General features: G+C 38.1%; 1 protein-coding gene across 5 annotated transcripts in view; it reads left to right on the plus strand.

The window, feature by feature from the left end:
• LOC138160146 (small ribosomal subunit protein uS14-like) overlaps positions 1 to 22,567 on the plus strand; it is a 104,129-nt gene that overhangs the window by 70,798 nt on the left and 10,764 nt on the right. For 3 of the 5 annotated variants that reach the window (XR_011168096.1, XR_011168093.1, XR_011168091.1), the window contains exons 2-3: positions 5,565 to 5,696; positions 21,236 to 21,379. The gene's annotated coding sequence lies outside the window, so the exon portion shown is untranslated. Of the gene's footprint in view, positions 1 to 5,564; positions 5,697 to 7,698; positions 7,859 to 8,193; positions 8,491 to 21,235; positions 21,380 to 22,567 lie in introns of those variants that run through there. The other 2 variants (XR_011168097.1, XR_011168094.1) reach the window with 2 other exon arrangements.

Consider the following 22,567-nt stretch of genomic DNA (forward strand, 5'->3'; position numbering starts at 1 on the left):
TATTTCTCTCGTGCATCCTTTGATAAATTATTAAATTTTCAGCTAGAAGAAGAATTTCTGATCATCATTCAGTTTAATTTAAAAATTATTTATTTAAACCCTGTTAGGAAATACAAAGGCCAAAATGAAACAGCTCCTGTTGTTAAGGGATTTTTATTCTAGTGAGGAATAGAGCACATATACTAAGAAAACCCTAGAGTCCAGAGGCCCACAGGATTAATGGATCTAGAACAGGAAGAGGACTCAGGCTGTCTAGTTGAACCCCTTCAGGAATTTGAATATCTTCCCTGCCCCTTAATAAATCTAAGGGAATTTGAAGACATTCCCTGCTTTGAAAATAAACTATGCCCCCTGATAGGCTGAATGTAATCACATGGAGCTTATGGTAGGAGGAGTTTGCTGAAGGGTAGAGCAAAGCCCACAGGAAACTGGGAGTCAGAGAAAGTTAGATGGTTGGGTGGAGAGGATACTTCAGTCAGATAGGGAGACAGATAGGCTTATGAGTAAATATTAATCTTGTGCTGGTTTGTAGGAAGGCTAAAGGATGGTGTGACTCTCTGCTATGTTGTGGTGCATTAACTTCTATGTTGCTATGATGGATTCGGTTTCCTGGTATTGGGATTTGGTTTTTTGGTGCCTGAATAAATGTTTTACTTCTGCCTTATATATGGAGAGTCTGTTATATTTTGCAATTGAGCACTGGGCAGGTATATTTATAATGATTGTGGGCGCTGTAAATAATGCATTCGTGCTACACCCAGGAAAGTTAAGTCACTTGCCCAATATGCCATATTAGAACCCACTTCCTCTGACCCCAAAGCCATTGCTCTTTCCATTGAGCCATAAGTTTTTTTTTTTTACTCTTTCTTCTCTGATCCTAGCCCTCTTCATTCACCCAATTTCCATGTCTCTTAATTCTGTCTCTACAGTATCTCTAGCATCTGCCCTTTCACATTGTCATTATTCTGGTTTGTGCCCTCATCTCACATCTAAATTATTGCAATCTCTTAACTGGTTTCCCTGCCACTGTGCAATATTGAATGATGTTTACTCTGCTTGCAACAGAGTCCCCGAGTACATATACCTGCTAAAAACATTTATTTCCTTTAGACGCAAGCCAGGAATTCCAGGAAATCTTTCCCAGCTCCCTCTAGCTAGAAGTGATTCCTCCTTCCCCAAGTCTCATGGTTTTCTGTTTGACCTCTCCTCTATACTTATCACCATCTAAAGTGTGCTGTAGTTCTTTATGTACAGGACTTTCCCTCTTACTAGATTTTAAGGATAGAAAATGTAATTCCTCATCTTTTCATCTTCATTTTTTCATTAAAGGTGGCATAGATACCTTTGACCATTCAGTGAAACTTAGAGGATTTCTTCTCCAAGTCAAGTCAAAGCGAGGTAATAAGCATTTACTAAGCATTTACCTTGCGCAAAGCATTGTGTTAAGCACTGAGCATACTAAAAAAGAAAAAAAGAGTCCTGTCCTTGTTCTCAAAGAGCTCCCAATCTAATGGAGGAGCCTATAACAATGATATACCAATAACTTTGTACAGGATAAATTCAATCTCAGAAGGATTGCATTAGCATGAAGAAATGGGAAAGTCTTTTTGTAGAAGTTGGAATTTTAGCTGAGACTTCAAGGAAGACAGGAGGCTGGGAGGAGGAGGAAGAAAATTCCAGGCACATGGGACAGCCAGTGAAAAGGCAGAGAATCAGGAGATGGAATGTCTCATGTGAAGAACAGCTAGGAGGCCAGTCAATGGATCATAAAGGCTAGTCATTGGATCATAAAGTACATGGAGGAGAGTAAGGTATAAGAAGGCTGGAAAGGTCAAAAGGGGATGAAGGGCTTTAGAAGTCAAACAGATGATTTAGTATTTGATCCTGGAACTAATAGGGAGCCACTGGAGTTCACTGAATGAGGAGGGGGTCACATGGTCTGACCTATGCTTTAGAAAGATCACTTTGATAGCTGTGTGAATGATGGTCAAAGTGGGGAGAGATGAGACAGCGAGACCAAATGCGTAACATGAAATGAATAGCATTACAAATGAAACCAATTATATCCAATATCCCTTACCAAATTAAAAAAAAAAACAAGACCCCATATTAAGAACACCTGATTGGGAGTTTGTTTCAGTCACTAGGAAACAATTCTCAGACTTGACAATAGTTAATAAAAATGTTATATGAGCGATAAGTATAGTAATAAAAAATAAACCAGATAGTATGTTTTCAAGTACAAAACATGAATGGAAAGTTTCTTGTCTAATCTATTCTTAGGATTCTTATCTGTGTCCAGCACCACTCCTTAGTATTTCAAAACTAAGTATAGATAATCATTAACCATCATAACCATGGGAAAAGAGCCATATAGAAGGGTTACTCGGAAGCATGATAAGGCTCCTTCCTGCATCGAGTAATTAACTAGCAGAGATATCATCTTTTAAGTGACAAGAACTTTATTGACAATCCCCAACCCTTAACTCTTTACCCTTCATTCATGGGTCATCCCTAAGTTTTCTCTAGACCTGTTTTAGTTTTTCCTATATTCTGTGATTTTACTTTCACCATTAGCATACTTTGTAATCCCTCATACCTTCCTTTACACGATCCTTCAAGTTTTTTCTGTAAAATCTCCATTAACAAGCCACTCATTATATTGGAAGACATCCTCTGATTCTCTTAATATCCTTCATGTTCCAATGTGCCACTCAGTTTGTCCATCTGTTCTGTCTCTTTTATTGATCGATGTCCTTTCCTCCTTGTCATACACATGCTTGATGATATCATTTGTGCAAATCGTTGTTGGCAATACCCCACAGGGGACCTGCACCTCTCTTAGGGCTTTTCAATTGCCCTTCAGGTGAATGTTTAATATTCATTCTTCTGAGATCATGGTGTTACATGATTTGCTCTATTCTGATGCTGCCTCGTGGTGTATGGATGAAGTTGACTACTCAAAGGCTACGTTGTAGAACACAAATTCTGTCAGAGTCTAATAATCTAGAAAGGCCTTATAGAGGGACTATGCATGGATCATAGAATTATCACCAGAGAGCTGGCTACCAGGTGATTTTAAAAAAGTGATTACTATATGGTTACAAGGTCTTTTTTATGGTCTTAAAAAAAAGTTATGGTCTTTAAAAAAATACCCTTTGAAATGGATACAAAATGTGGAATGAAGCAAGACAATTCCTTTCTAGTGGTTAGAGTGTTGGGCTTGGAGTCAGGAAGATCGAGTTCAAATACTGATTTAGGCCCTTAACAGTTTGTCATATCACTTAGCCTCAGTTTTCTCATCCATAAAATGGGAATGATAATAATAGCAAATGCCTCCTAGGATTATTGTGAGGCTCAAGGAGTTTTAAATTATTTATTTAAATTATTTAAATTTAAATTTAAATTATTTAAAGCACTTTGGAGAATTTAAAATGTTATATAAATTCCAATTACTGTTCTTTCTTATGATAGATGAAAAATATATTTAGGTATACAATGGTATGTTCAGTTCTGTCATTTTTCAGTCATGTCTGACTCTTTGAAAACCCATTTGGGGTTTTCTTGGCAGAGATACTAAAGTGATTTGCCATTTCCTTTTCCTGATAATTTTACAGATGAAGAAACTGAAGCAAAAAGGGTTAAGCGACTTGTCCAGGGTCACACCAACAGAGACTCCAGGCCCAGAAGTCTATCCATTGTGCCACCCAGCAGCCCACAATGGAATATGCAAGGGCTGGAATGTGGAAGCTTTTTAAACATTCAATTTGGCTTGATTTTAGATAAGATCTTTAATGTTGTGCTCACATTAGTGCCTTCCTCCTCATAACATTTCTGTTGTTATTTTTATCTCAGTTTTGACCACAGATGAATTGATCCATTAAAGAAATGGACTGTGAAGCAACTTGGTTGACTTGGCATTCAGGGCTACACAATTGAGCCTAGCATAGGGAGGCAGAACCCAACAGGTACCATTTCCAGACTGGGCTAACTCAACCTGTCTCAGGGGTATCCAAAAGAAATTGATTTGAATTAGATGTGAGGGCCAGAGAGAGAAAGTAGAGTTAAATGATATTAATGCATTTTCATTCCAAATGAGCAATATTCATCTTGTGTACAAATCATGGGTTACTTGGCAACAATTAAAAATTACTTTTTTGGTGCTATGATTAGAACACTTATTGACTTACTTCTAAACGATAGAACAGAAGAAAAGACTTGTGACTCCTTGCCTTTATTAAACATGAGGCAGTAGTTTCTCCCTTTAAGCATTTTGAAAGAAATTCTGAAAAAAACAAACACCCTCCCCTCCTTCCCCCTGCCCAGGAATCTCTGATTTGAGAGCTGCAAGTGATTTCAGTGGTCATCTACTCAAGCCAAACCCCAAAAGGAAACTTGGCTACAACATACCTGACAGATAGTCATCCAGACTCAGCTTGAAGACATCCAATCAGAAGGGGCAGGGAATGGGCACTGCCTCCTGGGCCAGGCCACGTAAGGATAGCTCTAGTTGTTAAGAAACTTTTCTTGGCCTCAAGCATCAATTAGCCTCTTTACAACTTCCACTCATTCCTTGGAGTACTACCCTTTAAGGCCAAACAAAACAAGCTTAATCTCTTCCACATGAATAGCTATTCTACATTTAACAGTGATCCTGTTTGCCCTGAGCCTTCTCTTTTCTGTAGTAAATAATGATCCTGATGACCTGGACTCAAGGTCTTTTGCCATCCTGGCTACACTGTCCAGCTCACTAATATGCATTCTAAATTGAGGATCCCAGAATGAAACATAATATATATCATGCAGTCTCCAGGAAAGGGTTCAGAGTGATAATGGATCATCTCCTTGTCTCTGGAAGTTAGACCTCTCAATGCAGCCCAAGATGGCATGTCACCACATTGATGACTCATATTGAGCTTGTGGTCCACTTAAGCTTCCAGTTTTTTTTCAGATTGCTAGTTAGCTATGTCTTTTTCATTTTCTAGTTATGAAGTTGACTTTTTATACTCAAGTTTAAGACCTTATATGTATCTTTACTGAATGTAATCTTGCTATATTCAGCATAAACCCTTAATCTGTCAAGATCGTTTGGAATATTGATTTTGTCATCTGGCGTGTTAGCCATCCCTCCCAGCTTTGGATCATCCACAAATTTGACGAATATGCCCCTTATGCCCTTATTCAAGTTTTTGATAAAAATGTTAAGCAACATAGGGCCAAATGCAGATCTCTGTGACATTCCACTGGAAACTTCTTGGAAAGCTGATGTTGAACTATGAATGGCTACCCTTTGAATCTGACCATTTCTCCAGTTGTAAATCCATGTAACTGCATTATTGTCAAATAAACAAATATTTCCTCTATCTTTTCTATGATAGGAGGTAGTGAGGTGGTGCAGTGTGGAGGAAAAGGTTGGTTAGACCCTCAGGTCTGTTGATCACAGCTGCTGTCTTGCTATCTTCCTAGTTCAGGGGTTCTGCTTTCTTTGTTATGTTAATATGTGAATTTTTTTATAGTCATATAAATTCAGATATGCTATGTAATATATTTTTGTTGTTTTTCAGTCATGTCCTACTCTGTGATCTCATTTGGGGTTTTCTTGGCAAAAATGCTGGAGTGGTTTGCTATTTCCCTCTCCAGCTTAATTTACTTGGACAACTGAAGAAATGGGCAACAGGAAACTGAGACAAACAGGGGTAAGTAACTTGCCCTATTTAGCTAGTAAATAACTAAGGCTAGATTTGAATTCAGGAAAATGACTCTTCCTGACTCCAGGCTGGTTACTATCCACTACACCACCTAGCTTCCATGTAAGATATTAATAATACATAAATAATGTAACAATGTATGGTGACATGTTAATATGTATTATATGTAACATACATTGTATTAGGCAGCTGAGGGGCAGTAGCTAGAGCCTTGAACTTAAAACCAGGAAGACCCAAGTTCAAATCCAGCCTCAGACACTTCTTAGCTGTGTGACCCTGGGTAAGTCTCTTAACCTCTGCCTGATTCTCTCCATAAAATGCAGATAGTAATAATGGTACTTCCCTCCCCCTGTTATTGTGAGGATTAAATGAGATAGTAGGTGTTTAATGCTTGTTTTTTTTAAATTAGTATGATATATTTTATCAGATGCTTTGCTAAAAATCTAAATGGACCATTTTTAGAGCATTCTCCTAATCTACCAGTTTAATTTTGTTGTTTCAGTTGTGTCCATCTCTTTGTGATCCCTTTTGGAGTTTTCTTGGGAAAGACACTGGAGCAGTTTGCCATTTCCTTTCTCAGCTCATTAGATAGCTGAGGAAACTGAGACAAACAGGGTTAAGTGAGTTGCCCAGGGACACACAGCAAGTAAGTGTCTGAGGCCAGATTTGAGCTCAGGAAGATGAGTCTTCTGTGACTTCAGATCTGGCATTCTATTCAGTTCACCACCCAGCTGCCCCAATTTAGTTATTTAGTTAAAAAGAAAGGAAGGAAGGAGGTGAGGAAGGAAGAAAGGAAGAAAGAAAGAAAGGGAAGAAAGAAAGAAGGAAAGAAAGAAAGAAAGGAAGGAAGGAAGAAAGAAAGAAAGAAAGAAAAAGAAAGAAAGAAAGAAAGAAAGAAAGAAAGAAAGAAAGAAAGAAAGAAAGAAAGAAAGGAAGGAAGGAAGGAAGGAAGGAAGGAAGGAAGGAAAGGTTTGTTATGATTTGTTCCTAATGACGTGATGTTTCCTCTTTGTAATCATCCCTTCCTTTTCCAAATGGTCACAATCTCAGAAAAGTTAAGCCTAGAATTTTCAAAGGAAATAAAGTCTAACTCACTGGCCTATGGTTTGAAACTTTATTCCTTTTCTTTTATTGAAAAATAGCATGATTATATTCCCTTTTCTAAAATCGCATTACCTCTCCTATTTGTTATGGTCTTTAATTTAGAATGCCTCAGCAATCAAATATTGGTTCCTAAGGATATAGTTGTGGCTGTGGTTTGTCCTTTGTTCTAGAAGAAGACCATGACACAAGGGAGATGATGACATGACTTGGAGTTGACTTTGATTTGAGTGGGGGAGGGCTGGGTGATGTCACCAGCCTCACTTTCTCCTCCAGAGCCATCTGGATCCAGTGGCCAGCTATCCATTAGGAGGACTGGAGATGGCTCGGGATGCAATGGGAGACCTTGGCCCTTTTAGGCTAAGGTCTTTTCAGGTTCTCACTTTGAGTGAGATAACACCCATTCAGAGAATAGGCCTCCTTAATAGTTACTCAAGGGATGGCCCATTTAATTAAAAAAAATCATACTGGGAGGGGAAGACCCTCAGGGTTGCTGGTCAAAAGAGAAACAGGTACTATTTACATGCTCTCCGAGTCAGGAAGGTCCAAAAAACAACCATTAAGTGGTGCCCAATTGTTGTGTAATCCTTGAAATCCAGAGTGAATTGGGTTTGTCTTGTTCTTTGAGAAGGAAATCTAGCCAGTAAACCCCAAGTTAACTAGGCAGCTTTTGGCCATTGAAATTTACCTTCCTTTGGGCAGAACAGCCTCAGGTGGGAGGAAAGAAGAAGAGAGGAGAAGAGAAGAGAGAGGAGGAGAGGAGAGGACTAAGGGCAGCTAGGTGTACTCCCTTATTATATAGAGGCCTCATGGTATAGTAGAATATGGGTTCGAATGCTGCCTCTTACAGTACCTATTTTACCTAGGTCAAATAACTTTTTCTCTTCAGGCCTCAGTTTCATCATCTGTAAAACAAGGAGGTGCATAACAATTTGGCAAATATGATAAAAGATGGGAATTGTGAATACTGGAGTGGAAAAGTCAACAATTCTTCATTAAGTGCTATGCAGTGGAAATATAACTACAAGCCCCCAAACAAAAATGGGATAGCCTCTCTGTTCAAGGAATTTATATTCTAATGAGGGAATGAATATTATATGAACATAAAAGGGAATTGAAAAGTGGGAGTGAGTATTATCCAGGGGTTTGGTTGGAAGCAGATATGGGGCATGGTGGGGAAAGTCAGAATAGTCAAGAATGGAGGCAAGAGAGGGATGAAGACATGGCCAGACTGGGTATTAACTTTGAACGGCGGTTTCATCTTTGTTTCTTGAAAGACATATTACCTATTGTTGGTAGGGCTGTGAATTGGTCCAACCATTCTGGAAAGCAATTTGGAATCATGCTTAGAAAGGGACTAAAATGTCAATATTCTTTTATCCAGAAATTAAATTGCTAGACATATACCCCAGCAAAGTCAATGATAAAAGACCATGCACCCAAATGCAGTGCTTTTTCTAGTCACAAAGAGCTGGAAACAAAGTAGTTTCTAATTGGATGAAGGAGAGATTAAAGAACAACAAACAATCAAAACTGAGGATTGTTGGCATCCAGGAAGAGTTATGAGAAGACACCTTCCCCCACTCCCAACTTCTTTGCAGGTATGGGAGGTTGCTATGGATTTGGAATACAACACATGTCAGATTTCTTCCTGATCTTCCCTCCTCTGCTTTTGTTTTTATTTTTTTAAAATAAGACTTGCTTCTCAAGGAGAGGTGGTTCAGGGGTGGGGGTGGGGGAGGGAGGACATATTTGGATACGTAGGTAATGTAAAATATAGAGTTTGGCTAGATGACTTCTAAGGTCCCTTTTAGCTCCACATCTGTGATGCCTGAGATGTAGCTCTCTGTTAACCTTTTTGTCCTGTCCTGTCCAGTGCAAAGGGCATTCTCCTTGACAAAGAAAATACTAGCTAAACAAGAATTGTTACCTCTTCTTTCTTTCTGTTGTCAAATAACAAGAAGTCCTATCTATATGTAGAAGGACGATGCCTCTCATCATGATTATTGAATTTCTTGTGAAGTTATACCACTATGAATTTAATAAGTAAAACAGGCCAAATTGAAATAGAAAAAGCATGTACATTTCCTGGAAACAGACAAAAAAATTAGGTAGTGCTGCTAAAAAAAAAGATTATCTAGGGTTCCTTTCCTTTTTTTTTTTTTAGTGAATCAAAGCCCCTGATGTCTGAAGGAACATTAAAATACCAAACTTTGGGGGTGGGGGTGGGTGGGAATCATACAGGAAATTGAAAGGGAGAGATGAAAGCTCACCATCTAGAAAGGTGGCTAATCCGAATGTGAATTTATGGTATAAAGAAAACAAAAAAAGAAGGAAATAGCACTGGCTGAGGGAGCTGAAGGAATTTAAATTGTTAGCTGTTCTTTGTGGTGAAAGCTCCCATACAATTGGACGACAGTTTTCTGACTTTTGGATATGAAAAAAAAAACCAAACAACAACATAAATTTGCAAGAGAAAAAGGAAAAAATGAATTTATCTAGTGGATAGGGCTTTGGAAAGTCTGAAAATCCACATAGACCACAGAGTTATTGAATCATGAGATTAAAAGGGATTTAAAGTTCCAATCTGGTTTATCTCCTTCCTCTACTGCCCTTCACTAGAGCACACCTGAAATCCTATGCCTTAGTAGTAACAATCTAGCTCCTACTTTTTTTAGCTTGATTCCTCTCCCTCCCCAATATTCAGTTATTAAAACAAAAGAAAACAATACACTTTGGGGTGTGTTGTGTGTGTCTCCTTTCCTTAGCTAAAGCCATTGTTCCTGAAAACTTGTTCCTCATTTGTGATATGAAGGATTGAACCAGATAAACCCCAAGGTCCCTCTCAGTTCTAAATCCAGCTGCCTTTCAGTTCTAAATGATATCATAGGGTTCTTTCTCCATGAAGCCTTCTGATATCATTTCAACTCAATATTGTAATGTCTTTACAATAGCAAGAGAGTAAAAGATGGCACATATAATATGTTACATTCTTTTGTGGCTTTTTATGTACCTGTCTCATCTCCTCTAAAGTATCACAACCTCCTAAAAGGTAAAGATTTGGTCACAGGTCTTTGTGACTTCCATGTATCTTGCTAATAGGTGCTCGATAAAAACCTCTTGGATGAAGAGGTAGCGTAAGAAAAGGGAAGAGGAAGGAATACATATTTAGATAACACCTACTATGTGTCAACAGCATCTAGGTGGTGCAGTGGATAGAGTGTCAACTCTCCCTGAATTAAAATCCAGCCTCAGACACTTACTAACTGTGTGACCCTGGGCAAGTCACTTAATCCTTTTTGCCTCAGTTTCCTCATTTGTAAAAATGAGCTGGAGAAGGAAATGGCAAACCTTTCCAGTATCTTTGACAAGAAAACCCCAAATGGACTGAAAAACAACTGAACAACTATGTGCCAGGCTCTTTGCTAAGTGTACTTACAAATATAATCTCATTTGATCTTCACTACAACCTTGGCAAATAGGTGCTTTTATTATCCACATTTTGCAGTTGAAGAAACAGAAACAAATAGGTTTCCAGGGTTACACAACTCAGTGGCTGAGGCCACGTTTAAACTATATTTGAGGGGTGGTTAGGTGGTGAAGTGAGTAGAGCCCCTGGAGTCAGGAGGACCTGAGTTCAAATCCAGCCTCAGACACTTAACATTTAGTACCTGTGTGACCTTAGGCAAGTCACTTAACCCCAATTGCCCTGCCTCCCTCCCTCCTAAAAAAACAAAAACAAAAAACTAGATTTGAGTAGAGCTCACAAGCCTCTGATTGGCACATTCTTTGATCTTAGAAAAGATAAGTTGCAAACCCAGACACCCATATGACAAAATTGTTTTCAGAAGTAATCTTGAATTTAAACTACTAATAATAATGGCCAGAAAAGAGACAAAGTAAAAAATTTCTTTTGTAGAGCTTAGTATATATAGCCATGCTAATAAAAAAGAATTATTGTACAAAAAAGAAAAAGGTAATGATTAATCGTTTTTAATTAAATTCTTATTTTTTAAAAGGGGAAAAAGCTTACACCCACATATTGATTTGTTGCAGCAATGAGTAATAACATTATACTTTCCATTTTTGAGGCTTAACTTCTTCAAGCTTGTCAATGACTTCATCAGAATTGATCATCATCACACATCATATTCAATAGACAGTATAGCCAGATTCATCGATATTTGCTTTCAGCTGACTGAAGAACACTTTTTATTCATTTTAATTTCAAAAAGTTTCTTTACCTTGGGGGAAGCTAGGTGGCACAGTGAATACAGCACCAGCCCTGGAGGCAGGAGGACCTGAGTTCAAATTCAGCATCAGACAGTTAACACACACACACACACACAAAACTAGCCATGTGATCTTGGGCAAGTCACTTAACCCCAATTGCCCTCCAAAAAGCAAAAAAAAAAAAAGATTCTTTCCCACAAAGCAACAGATATACAACTTGTTAGGAAAGGTCTTAAACATAATTATATTTGGTATAGATTAGTAAAAAGAACCCCTCTTTTCACAGGTGAATTCTAATAAAACCAGAATGTCTATAAAAGATAGAATTTAGGCAACTAGTAAATCCTGCCACTGATGTAATTTCTTGTTCTTTATTCTTCATTTTTAAAACAAGTATAAAAAAAGAATAAACATCTACTCTAAAGATATTGCTCAAATTCAGTAAAATATTTCATGTTTGAACTAAAATTTCCACTTACAAAAAATAAAATAAAATTCCTCAGGTCACACTGATTTGCTGTTTAAATTTTAAACGTGAATAAAGAACCCCAAGTAGTCATGCAGAATGATACCTGAAATCATGGAAGTTTTATTTTTGTCTTTACAATCATTGTTTATTTTGAACCTACTGTTTAAACATAGGAATATGTTATACTGCAGTAACAGTTTGGAGGCACAGTGTCCTTAACACCAGCTTGAACAATCCTGAGCTGTTCTGAATTTTCTCTTGAAACAAATATGCATCATTTGAGTCCATGTTATTAAGAAGTGCGGTCAACAAAAGATGTTTATTTTGAGGAGGGTGCAGTATTTGATCACTGACATCCTTTTGAGTTGCCAGTATGTGATAATAATTAAAAATTGATTGATAACAAAAAATAAGTTTTATTATTGTTTTTAAATTCTGTATAGACTGTGTACCCCCTTATTGCCTGCACCTAGGTCTGACTGCCCAGTGTTGGTACTCTGGAGGAAAAGACACCCTACCTTTGAATCTGCTCCTTTAATTGCAAATATAAGTAAAGTGTTATCTTCTTAAGGGACAGAAACCATTTCATCTTTGTATCTCAGTTTCCTAGTACAGTGCCTTGAATATGATGGTCACTCAATAAATGTTTGTTGAATTGGACTGCAGATGTGAATGTTGTCCAGGACTGATGTGAAACTAAAAGATGAATGGAGGTTAGCTATCTTGAATATTGTACAGAGAGGGAATTTATGCACGATCCCTATACTGCATGGATGTTTTTCTAGAATATATCTCTGAATATTAGATCAGGAAAGAACCTAAGAAATCATATGAAACTCAAGTTTATAACTTAAAATTCATCAATTTTTAAATAGAAGAACAAATATATAGAATATATATATATATAATAAATATAAATAGAATAAGTAAATGTATATTTTAATATAATTGGCTTCCTTTGTAATCCTCTGTATTTTCTTTTGTACATTTAAAAAATATTATTGTAAGAAGAGGTCCATAGGCTTCATAAGCCAGCTAAAGGGGTCCACGACACACACTAAAAGGTTAAGGACCTCTGATCTAGTGGAACTAACTCTTTTGATATATGATGAAATTGAAGTTTAGTGACTTGTTCAAAGTTCTGTTTCTGCTTAAGAGTCACTACTGGGATTAGAACCCAGATCTCTTGGCTGCAAGTCCATTCTTCTTCCTATACATTCTAGATCAATCAATCAAGTTTAGTACCTACTCTGTTCCAGGTACCATGCCGTGCACTGGGGATACAAAGACAAAACAGAAAAGGTCTCTGTCCCCACAAAATTTATATTCTTTTGGGAGAGACAACAGTTCCCCATCTAAAAGTATGTACAAAACAAAAAGATAATGGGGGATAGGGAGGAGGTTTATTGGCAGCAACAAATATAAGAGAAAGGTTTCACATAGAAGGTGGCACTTGAGCTGAGCTCAGAAGGAAACTGGGGAATTTTAAGACATAAACATAAAGAGGGAATTCATACCAGGCTTTGGGAACAGCCAAAGTACAGGCATAGAGATGGGAAAGGGTAGAATCTGTCATTTGACAGACTCCCCTAACTCTTCCTCCTTCTCATTTCCTTTTAGAGGGTGATGAGTACAGATACAAACTCGCTTCAACTGTATGAGCTGGCAATTAAGATCTATTCACTATCCTTGACAGAAGACCTAATCAGGTTAATATTTATTTTTGTTAGGCAACAAACAAGAAGTTTGCTGGACAAAACATCCTAATGCTGAAGCAAATTTGACCTCAGAGGTGTCACTAGGACTTGATGTGAAATCCTTACCCAGATCATAGTTCTATATGTGTTCACCATATTCAGAAGAAATTGGATAGGTTTAAGGGGGCGGAAGACGGTATAATGGTAATGGGAATTTGAAGATTTTCCCTGCCCCATAATAATCCTAAGGGAATTTGAAGACCTTTCTTGTTTTGAAAATATACTCTGCCCCCAATAGGCTGAATGTAATCACATAGAGCCTGTGGTGGGAGGAGTTTGCTAAAAGGTGGGGGCAGAGCCCACAGGAAGCTGGGAGTCAGAGCAAGCTAGATGGTTGGGAAGACAGAATCTTCAGGGGAAGACAAATAGGCTCATGAGTAAATACTGGTCTTATGTTGGTTTGTTGGAAAGTTAAAGGATGGTGTAGCTCTCTGTACTGTTGTAGCTTATTAACTTCTTTGCTACTACGATGGAATCAGCTTACTGGTTTGGGATTTGGTTTTCTGGTGTCTGAATAAATGTTTTGCTTCTGTCTTATATATGGAGAATCTGTTGTATTTTGTGATCGAGCACTATGCAGACATATTTATCCTGACTGTTGATGCTGTGAATATTGCATTGGTGCTGCAGGTGGATAGAGCAAAGGAAATCCAGGAACCAAAGGTGAGAAGTATGAAGATATTTGGGTGAAATCTGATAAAAGGAGAAGCAGAAATACATCAGAGAAGAATACAACAGACTAGACAGAGGAAATAAATGAGGAGCTAGGGAAAGAGAGATAATAAGCCTAACATGTTGTAGTGATGGGGGACTTCAATTATTCAGTTCTTTGGGAGTTCTCTCTCTGCCCAAAGCAGAACAACTGATTGTTTTTTGCCTTGCTTTAGTGATAATTTCACCCTTCAAAAGATGGAGGCATAAAAAAGGATAATTTTATTCTGGACATGATTTGTGCTATCAAAGACAATCTGCTTGCTAAGGTGGGAATGATGGGAGCCCTAGGGGGAAGCAATGACTCTTTCCTAGAATTTGTGATAAAAGAGAGAAAATCTAGCATAGCCTGACTTGTACTCTAGATTTTGGGAATACAGACTTCAAAGGATTCAGAGAAAAGATAGGTAAGATTCCTATGGACTGTCAGGCCAGAAGAAATGGAAGGTGTTCAAGAATGAAAATTTAAAGAAACAAGAAAAATGGGATTTGTCCAAAGAAGTAGTTATGAATACAAGCCAACTTGCCTTTTTTTTTTAAAGAAGTATATAGAATGTGGAAAGAAACTCTAGGTGCAAAGGATGAATATAACAACATGGTATAGTACTATAAAAATAGTCTCAAGAATGAAAAACTCAGAATGAAGGGATGTTATGAAGAACAATGAAAATATTAATATCAGGAGAAAAAGGAGCATCAAAGAAGAGATAGAGTTTTGGGGGGGGATTGATGGAATCACAATAACTGAAAACAGAGAAGGCAGAACTAGTTGATTGTTATGTAGCTTTTGTTTTCTCTGCCAAAGAGAATGCCTTTTACATTGGAAATGACAAAGCAAAAATGACTCTAACAGGTGGTGAGCACCCAGCTAGCCTTGATGAAGTCAGATTATCTGGATCCAATGAATTATATCCTTGAATACTGAAAGGATAGGTAGCTGACACCTGGTCAGCTTGACATGGTCAAGACACCATGAGTGACAATTTGAAAGATCATGGAAAATCGGAAAGGGTACCACAAGATGAGGGCAATTTTTTTTTTCTGATTTTTAAAAAGGGGAAGAAAACAAATATTGCAAACTACAGACCAGTGAATATTTGTTCCTGGGAAAATTCTACATCATATCATTAAAGAGAGAATTGACAAATTCCTAGGAAGTGATTACAAGAAACAGCTTAACAGGTCACACAGTATTACCTCATTTCACTTTTTGATAGGATTACTCAACTAGTAGATACGGGAAATATTGTGGATAGAGTGTACTTAGATTTTAGAAAAGTCTTTGACACAGTATTTCATACATTTCTTATGGAGAAGATAGATTAGATAAGGATAGGACATCGATAAAATCATATTCAGAACTAGTTGTTGGATGTCAGTATCCAAAATGTAGTTTTTTTTTGTTTATGTTTATGTCAGCACAGCAAGAGGTCTCTGTGTTTTGTTCTGTGCTGTTTAACATATTTAGCAATGACTTTAAGAAAAACATAGATGACATACTCATGCAATTTTCAGATGACACAAAGATGGGAAGTATAGCAAACACCTTGAACAACAGAGACAGGATCCAAAAGGAACCTGATAAGCTAGAGCATTGGATGGAACTTAATAATGAAATGAAACCCCAAAGAGATGAATGTAAAGACTTAAGCTTTGGTACAAAAAGTCAATTTCACAAATAGAAAATGGGAGGGGAAGAATGGTTAGACAACAATTGTTCTGGGAAAAAAAGATCCAAGTTTTTCAATATGCAAGTGACCAAGGAGTTTATGAGGGATCTTATAGACATTTTGGTCAAGAAAGAGTTGACAGGTGAAAGTCTCACATAAATAAGGAATGAAAGGTTTAGAAGCTGGATACCTTATGTGATTTGTATGAAATGCACACTATTACTTTCTGAAAGATGGAATAAGCTGACTGATAAAATGCATGCCCATGGCTTTACCTAGTTTTGCAATGCATGGTGATATTGGCCAAAAAGATTGTGATATAATCATGAGAGAGTTTCATTCAGGTTCCACTTGGGTGCCTAATATCACTGATCTACTGGCTAGAGGCACTGATATAAAGCAAGTATCTCTGATTATTAAATATGATCTTACCAACTAAAAGAATGATAGTTGGAGTCAGGCATGGAAGGTGCTTAGACCGTGTATGTCCATCAACATGATGACAGAAGAGAAAAAGAGGACCCCTTGAAAAATTAAGACATTCTATAATACCTTCATTGAGAAGATGTCTCTCAATGTGTTCATCTCATTTGAGGTTTTCCCCAACTGATTTCACCCAGGGGTCTGATCTCTGGAATGGGAGGTGGGAAGGGAACCTGAATGGGAGGTAGTGAATAAGAGATGAATACTTTTGTTATTTTTATTTTTTTTAATTTTTGAATAAATCACTTTTTGGAGCAAAAGGGAAAAAAGTTCAATATGGCAACCTAATGTATTAAAAAATTGTTATCTTGTACTAAATTAAGATAATTTTATCCATCCACAAGGCTCTTAAAGTATAAAGAGGAAGAAGAGTTATTGGAGTGGTCTTTAATATATCCCTGTGGAAGAAGGATGGAAATGAAAACCTTAGGGGAAAAAAGGAGGTTCTAGAACACAGGTGTGTCATGCAGGTCTTGAGATATGCAGAACAGCAGACACACAGGAGGCTGAGGAAGAGATTGTCATCAGTTGAGATGGATCAATGAATAGAGTATTCCTTAAGTGCTTACCATGTGATGGGTACTGTCCTGGGTACTGTCCTAGGTACTGGGGACACAAATACAAAATAACAAAGAGGTCTCTACTCTCAGCAAGCTTACAATTCTAACAGAGTAAAACAAAACATAAAGAGGAATGGGAAAGAGAGGGGTTGGGGGATCACGAAGGGGAAGCAGGAGCAAGGTTGCTGGCAAGAAGGTGCATCAGCGAGGGGAATGAGATTAAATCTTTTTATGTTGAAGTTTGAGCTGTAGTATCTCAACTGGTATACCAAATGATATATCAGCATTGAGAGGGAGGATGACTATCATTGTAGGCAATAGTGTTATCTCTTTCTCTTGCCCCTCCCCTCCAAAAAAAAGGCATGTAAAGAGAAGAGGTCACGTTCTGCCCCTGAGGAGGAGAAAGGGGGGGGGAGAGTAAGCCCAAAGATGAGGAAATCTTACATATAATCATCATCATCATCATCATCTTCATAGAAAACAACAATGATTATTGTTATTATCTAGCATTTATATAGTACTTTCCGGTTTGCAAAGCACTTAATAAATATTATCTCATTTAATTCTCATAACATCCCTAGGAGGTAGGAGCTATTATTATCCACATTGTATAGGTGAGGAAACTGAGGCAGGCAGAGGTTAAATGACTTGTTCAGGGTTGCCCAGCTAGTAAGTATTTGAGGCTAAACTTGAACTTGGATCTTCCTGACTCCAAGTCTAGGGGACTTTTCACTTTACTACCCAGCTGCCCAGTATGACACATGTTATATATAACTTCCTGAACTAGGAAGATAGCATGACAGCAGCTGTGGTCAGTAGCACTGAGTGTCAACCAGACCTTTTCCTACAGCAAGGATATAAAAACAAGGGGAAGCTGATTTTTAGTCACAGTTTTAAGAAACATAATTATTGATAACTGTCCATCTTACCCCATAACAACTTCAAATCGGTTTGTATTCTAAACTGATGTTATCTTTCACTTCCAAGGATAACATCTCTGCCCCTAGCAGGGAGATGAAGTATTTTCTGACTGAAGTGTTTTTTAGGCTCTTTCAATTTCTTCATCATGAATGATTTACATTGGTTAAACTTTTGAGGAAAGCAGGATAATCTATGTTGACGTCTTCTCTTTTATCTATTTCCCACTTTTTCAATATCAACGGTTTCGTTAAGTAGGTCATGTTGGAGACTTGTTTGAATTGCACATCATATCATCTTTCCGTTTTTATTCTTCTCATTCAGTATTGATTTTTATCTTTGTTCTAACAAGTAAATGGTCTGACTTGCACAATAGAGATGATTCTGGAATGATTCCTGCATTGTGAGAGGACTATTTCTTTCCTGTTAAAATTAATTTCATTTTGGGTGACATTGGGTCCTCTCCATGTCTTTTTGAAGATAGCATTCATGATAGACAGGCATGAGGCTTCTGAAAAGCTCTTAACTAAAGGCTTTTAGTTTTTTCTTCTCTTATTCCTGAGTCATATTTTTCACTGCCCTCCCTCCTATCTGTTTTCATCGAAGTCACTAAGTCATAAAATAGATGCTGATGTCATTCAGAAGGTCTTCCTGAGAGCTTTATGGAATATTTCTGTGTCTTCATTGTCTGCTGTAAATGTTGCTGCACACACTGTGCCTATCCTCAGAGCTGCCTTTTAAATAAACTTATCATAGGTATTAAGATAGATGACCTTCATTTACATAAGAAAAACTTTATCATCGCCTCTGTTTTCCTCGCCCATTTAACTAATTTCATTTTGTCTTCTGGCTGCAGTCACACCGAAAATGTCAATATTAATATGATTCCATTCTTCCAAGTGCATTGGTCATAGAATAAGCATGTCAACATTAATAGCATCAACAATTAAATTACTTCTTATACATCAGTTAGTTAGCAAGCATTAAACATTTACTCTGTACCACAAGAGCTAGTCTGAGAGGCAGGAAGACTTGGGTTTGTGTCTGAGTTTTTACTGGGTGTGTGACCCTGAGCAAATCACATAACCTATCATTCCCCAACCAATTCTCTAACACCATCAATTGCAGCAAAGGTGCCAACCGACATAGGTAGAGTGAGTTTCCTCACGCAGAAATTCATTATATCAATGAAATCACAGGTTCAGTCTCTATCCCTATGTACCAGTTCTGAAAACTGAGTGATTCTTGACAAATCCTGACCCCATTTCTGCTGCTCTGTCACCATCACTGCAGAAGTGGGAAGAAGTTGCAGAGAAATAAAAATCATTTTATATTTTTCTGTCTTACATGACATTTGACATATGCCCCATCATGATCTGAAGGTAGCTCTAGTTTCTCAAATGGAATGCCAAAACAATGCAAGCCCTGCCATTGGAAAGACTTCATTTGTTGTCCTTGCAACTGACCGTGTCTACTTTATGAGCATTAGTCTACATAAATGTGGAGGTCATCAAGATGTTGTACTAGTAGGTGAGGAATCCTTTGACTATGGCAATCCATGAGAGAAACACACACACACACACACTGCAACAATTTCTAAATAGTCCTTGATTAAAAACAGAATTATAGAATTCCTATTAGCAGATAATAGATGTCAACCAATGCCTGTTCTCACAGTTTCTTGATATCTTTAATGAAGATTATTTCCATCTCCCTTCTTCATTGGCCATTAGGGTACCTTGGACCCTTAATGTCATTAATAATTCTTTCACAATTACTCAAAATATGAAATGACTTTTTCTGACTGACTCTTGTCCTCTTCCATCCTTCCCAAACAAGTTTTTTGGGCTTCATCCCAACTTCAGGTCCTCTCCTGGGTTTGCTCCTAACTCTTCAGATTTATTCTTCATGTCTCAGCTGCTTCCTCACTCTGGAAAGTTCCTCTGTCCTTCAGACTCCCCAGTCTGCTGAGTTCTTCCTGAACACCCATTTTGTGGCAGTGCACAAGCCAGTCATGTTCCTCCCTCTTCTCATTGCTCCCCTCCTTACTCTCCAGATTTCTCCTCCATATTCCAGCAGCCTTCTTCCCCTGGAAGATGCCTTTGCCATTGTGGCCTCCTTTCCCTGGAAGGTTCTATCTCAAAGCAGGAGCTTCCAAAGAGAAAGGTGGATTAGAGAAGGGAAGAGTTTGCTTAAATGATATCTAAGAATGGGATTTGATAAAAAAAAAACCTTTTGGAGGGGGGAGGGCAGGGCAATTGGGGTTGAATGACTTGCCCAAGGTCACACAGTTAGTAAGTGCTAAGTATCTGAGGCCAGATTTGAACTCAGGTCCTCCTGACTCCAGGGCCAGTGCTCTATTCCCTGCCTAGCTGCCCCAAGGGATTTGATTTTCTCGATAACAACTTGATATTAGGAGAATTAAAAACTACTGTTGAAGAATGTAATAATCTAACATCGACTTGTAAAACTATTTTCATAAATGAAGGCTTTACTGATGCCCCATTTCATGCAGGTGCTAGTGACCAAGAAAGATTGCCTTATATTTTGTTTTCCATATATTTTGTATTTGCTTAAATGTTACATGCTTTCCCTCAATAGAATGTAAGTTCCTTGAGGGCAGGGATTTTAATTTTTGCCTTTGTATCCCTAAAACCTAGCAGAGTGCCTAGCACTTACGGGCTTAATAAATACTGGTTGTTTGTTTGATTCTGGATTCTATTACAAGGAAGCTTTCCAATAATCAGAAAGGGAAAAATGATAACTAAAAGCTGCTATGGATTCATTGGAAACAGATCATAGAAGATTAATTTATTTTTTATGGGATTACTAGAAGGTTGAGATCTAGTATGCTTGCATCTGACTGAGACATTTGACAAAGACCATCATTATGAACAGAATATAAAGATGAAGGCTAACTCATAGTACCTTTGGGTATATTCAACAACTGGTGAAATGACTGGACTCAAAATGTAGTCATTAATATTTCAACATTAGGTTGGAAAGTTGTATCAAAGGAAGTGCTTCAGAGATCTGGACTTGGTCATATACTTTTAAAAATTAGCAGTAGTGACTTGAATAATGACATACACAATGATCAAATTAACAAATGATGCAAAATTTGTGAGAGGTCGAATGGTGGATGACAGGATTTCAATAGTGAGAAACAAGTGAGAATGATAAGTAGAATCTTAAAAATATAATATTTAAAAACATTATGAATTTTAAAGCTATCAAAGAAACATACAAAACATGCATTTAATCTTACATAGAACCCTTAGTATTTAACAATGTGTAGAACCTCACAAATTTACACATGATAAACAAATAAAGAAAATGATTTTGTTTCTATTAACAACAATAATAGATCACACGTATGTAAACAATGCCTTGTGGTTTTTGGATTGCTTTACATGTATGATCTCATTGGACCCTCGCTACAACCCTGTGCGGTTAGTACTATATGCTACAGGTATTATTTGCCCCCATTTTACAGATGTGACTCAGAGAAAAAGTTACACTTATAGAAAGTATATGAAGAGGGGTTTTACAAAAAGGGAATTTGTGCCTATCCCTCTATCCATGATGCCATATTGCTGCTCTTTTGTTCTGTTACCCCTTCCAGGTCCACCTGAAGTTCTACCAATAAGATGAAAGACAATAGAAATAAACATAGAACTCTACCTGGGTTTAAGGGAAAAAATCTATTTTTGTGTGTTCAGACAACAATTCCTGTGATAAAGATCTGGGAGTTTTAATGTAAAGCAAGGTATGTATGAATTAGTACTATCACATAGTTATATTAATAGAGTCATAGTGTTCAAAGTAAGTATGATGACAACCCAAATTATCTGCGTGTTCTGTCCTAGTCAGACGGTCTGGAATATTTGTTTGGCTCTGGGTACCATATTTTAGGAAAACACTAACCAAGCAGAACGTGAGCAGAAAAGAACAGCTGAGAAGGGCTAGATGGCCCAGTGGATAGAGTGCCAGGCCTGCAGTTTGGAAGACCTGAGTTCAAATTTGTGCATCACTTATGTTTGCCTTAGCTCCCTCATCTGTAAAACGGGGATGATAAGAGCACCTACTTCCCAGGATTGTTGTGAGGATCAAATGAGATAATAATTATAAAGCCCTTAGCACAGTGCCTGGCACACAGTAAGTGCTGTATAATAAATCTTAACTATGATTTATTATTATTATTATTATTATAAATCATGTAGTACAAGGACCAGTTGAAGAAACGGAGGCTATTTAATCTGGAAAAAAGAAGATTGCGGGGGTGATATGATAATGTTTTTGAAAAGCTATCATATGGGCCACTCACTGCATACGGCACCCCAGCCCTCTCTGCTCTCCATCCATTGCCTTGCGGTAAAGATACCTGCATCACCATCTCAGAATGGCCAAGAGGGGACCTGCTTACGGACTGAGCCGGGAGGTACAGCACAAAACTGAGAAGGAGTATGGTGCACGTCCTCACTCAGTAAAGCACACAGGGCTGCAGGGATGTCCGGCGGTCCCAGCCTGGGAGAGAGAATTTCCAAAACTAGCTCAAGGATGGCACCGGGCTGTGTGAGCTCATCAGTGCATTATATCGCCAAGGCCAGGACCCAGGAAGGAAGGTCCAGGCTTCAGGCATGGCCTTCAAACAGATGGACCAGATTTCTCAGTTCCTGCAGGCGGCAGAGCGCTACGGCATCAGTGCCACTGATATCTTCCAAACTGCGGACCTCTGGGAAAGAAAGAATATGGCGTGTGTGCAGCAGACAACTGTCTGGTGATGAACCTGGGTGGGCTCAGGGTGATGGGCTCTTCTCTGGAGATCCTGACTGGTTCCCTGCGAAGTCCGAGGAGAATCCCCAAGACATCACAGATAACCAACTGCAGAGGGCACCAACTATGGGGCTGCAGAGGGCACCAACCGTGGGGCTGCAGAGGGCACCAACCGTGGGGC

The sequence above is a fragment of the Petaurus breviceps genome, unplaced genomic scaffold, assembly GCF_028583685.1.
Source record: "Petaurus breviceps papuanus isolate PSGF00001 unplaced genomic scaffold, PetGlider_PUasm1.0 118, whole genome shotgun sequence".
NCBI lineage: Eukaryota > Metazoa > Chordata > Mammalia > Diprotodontia > Petauridae > Petaurus > Petaurus breviceps.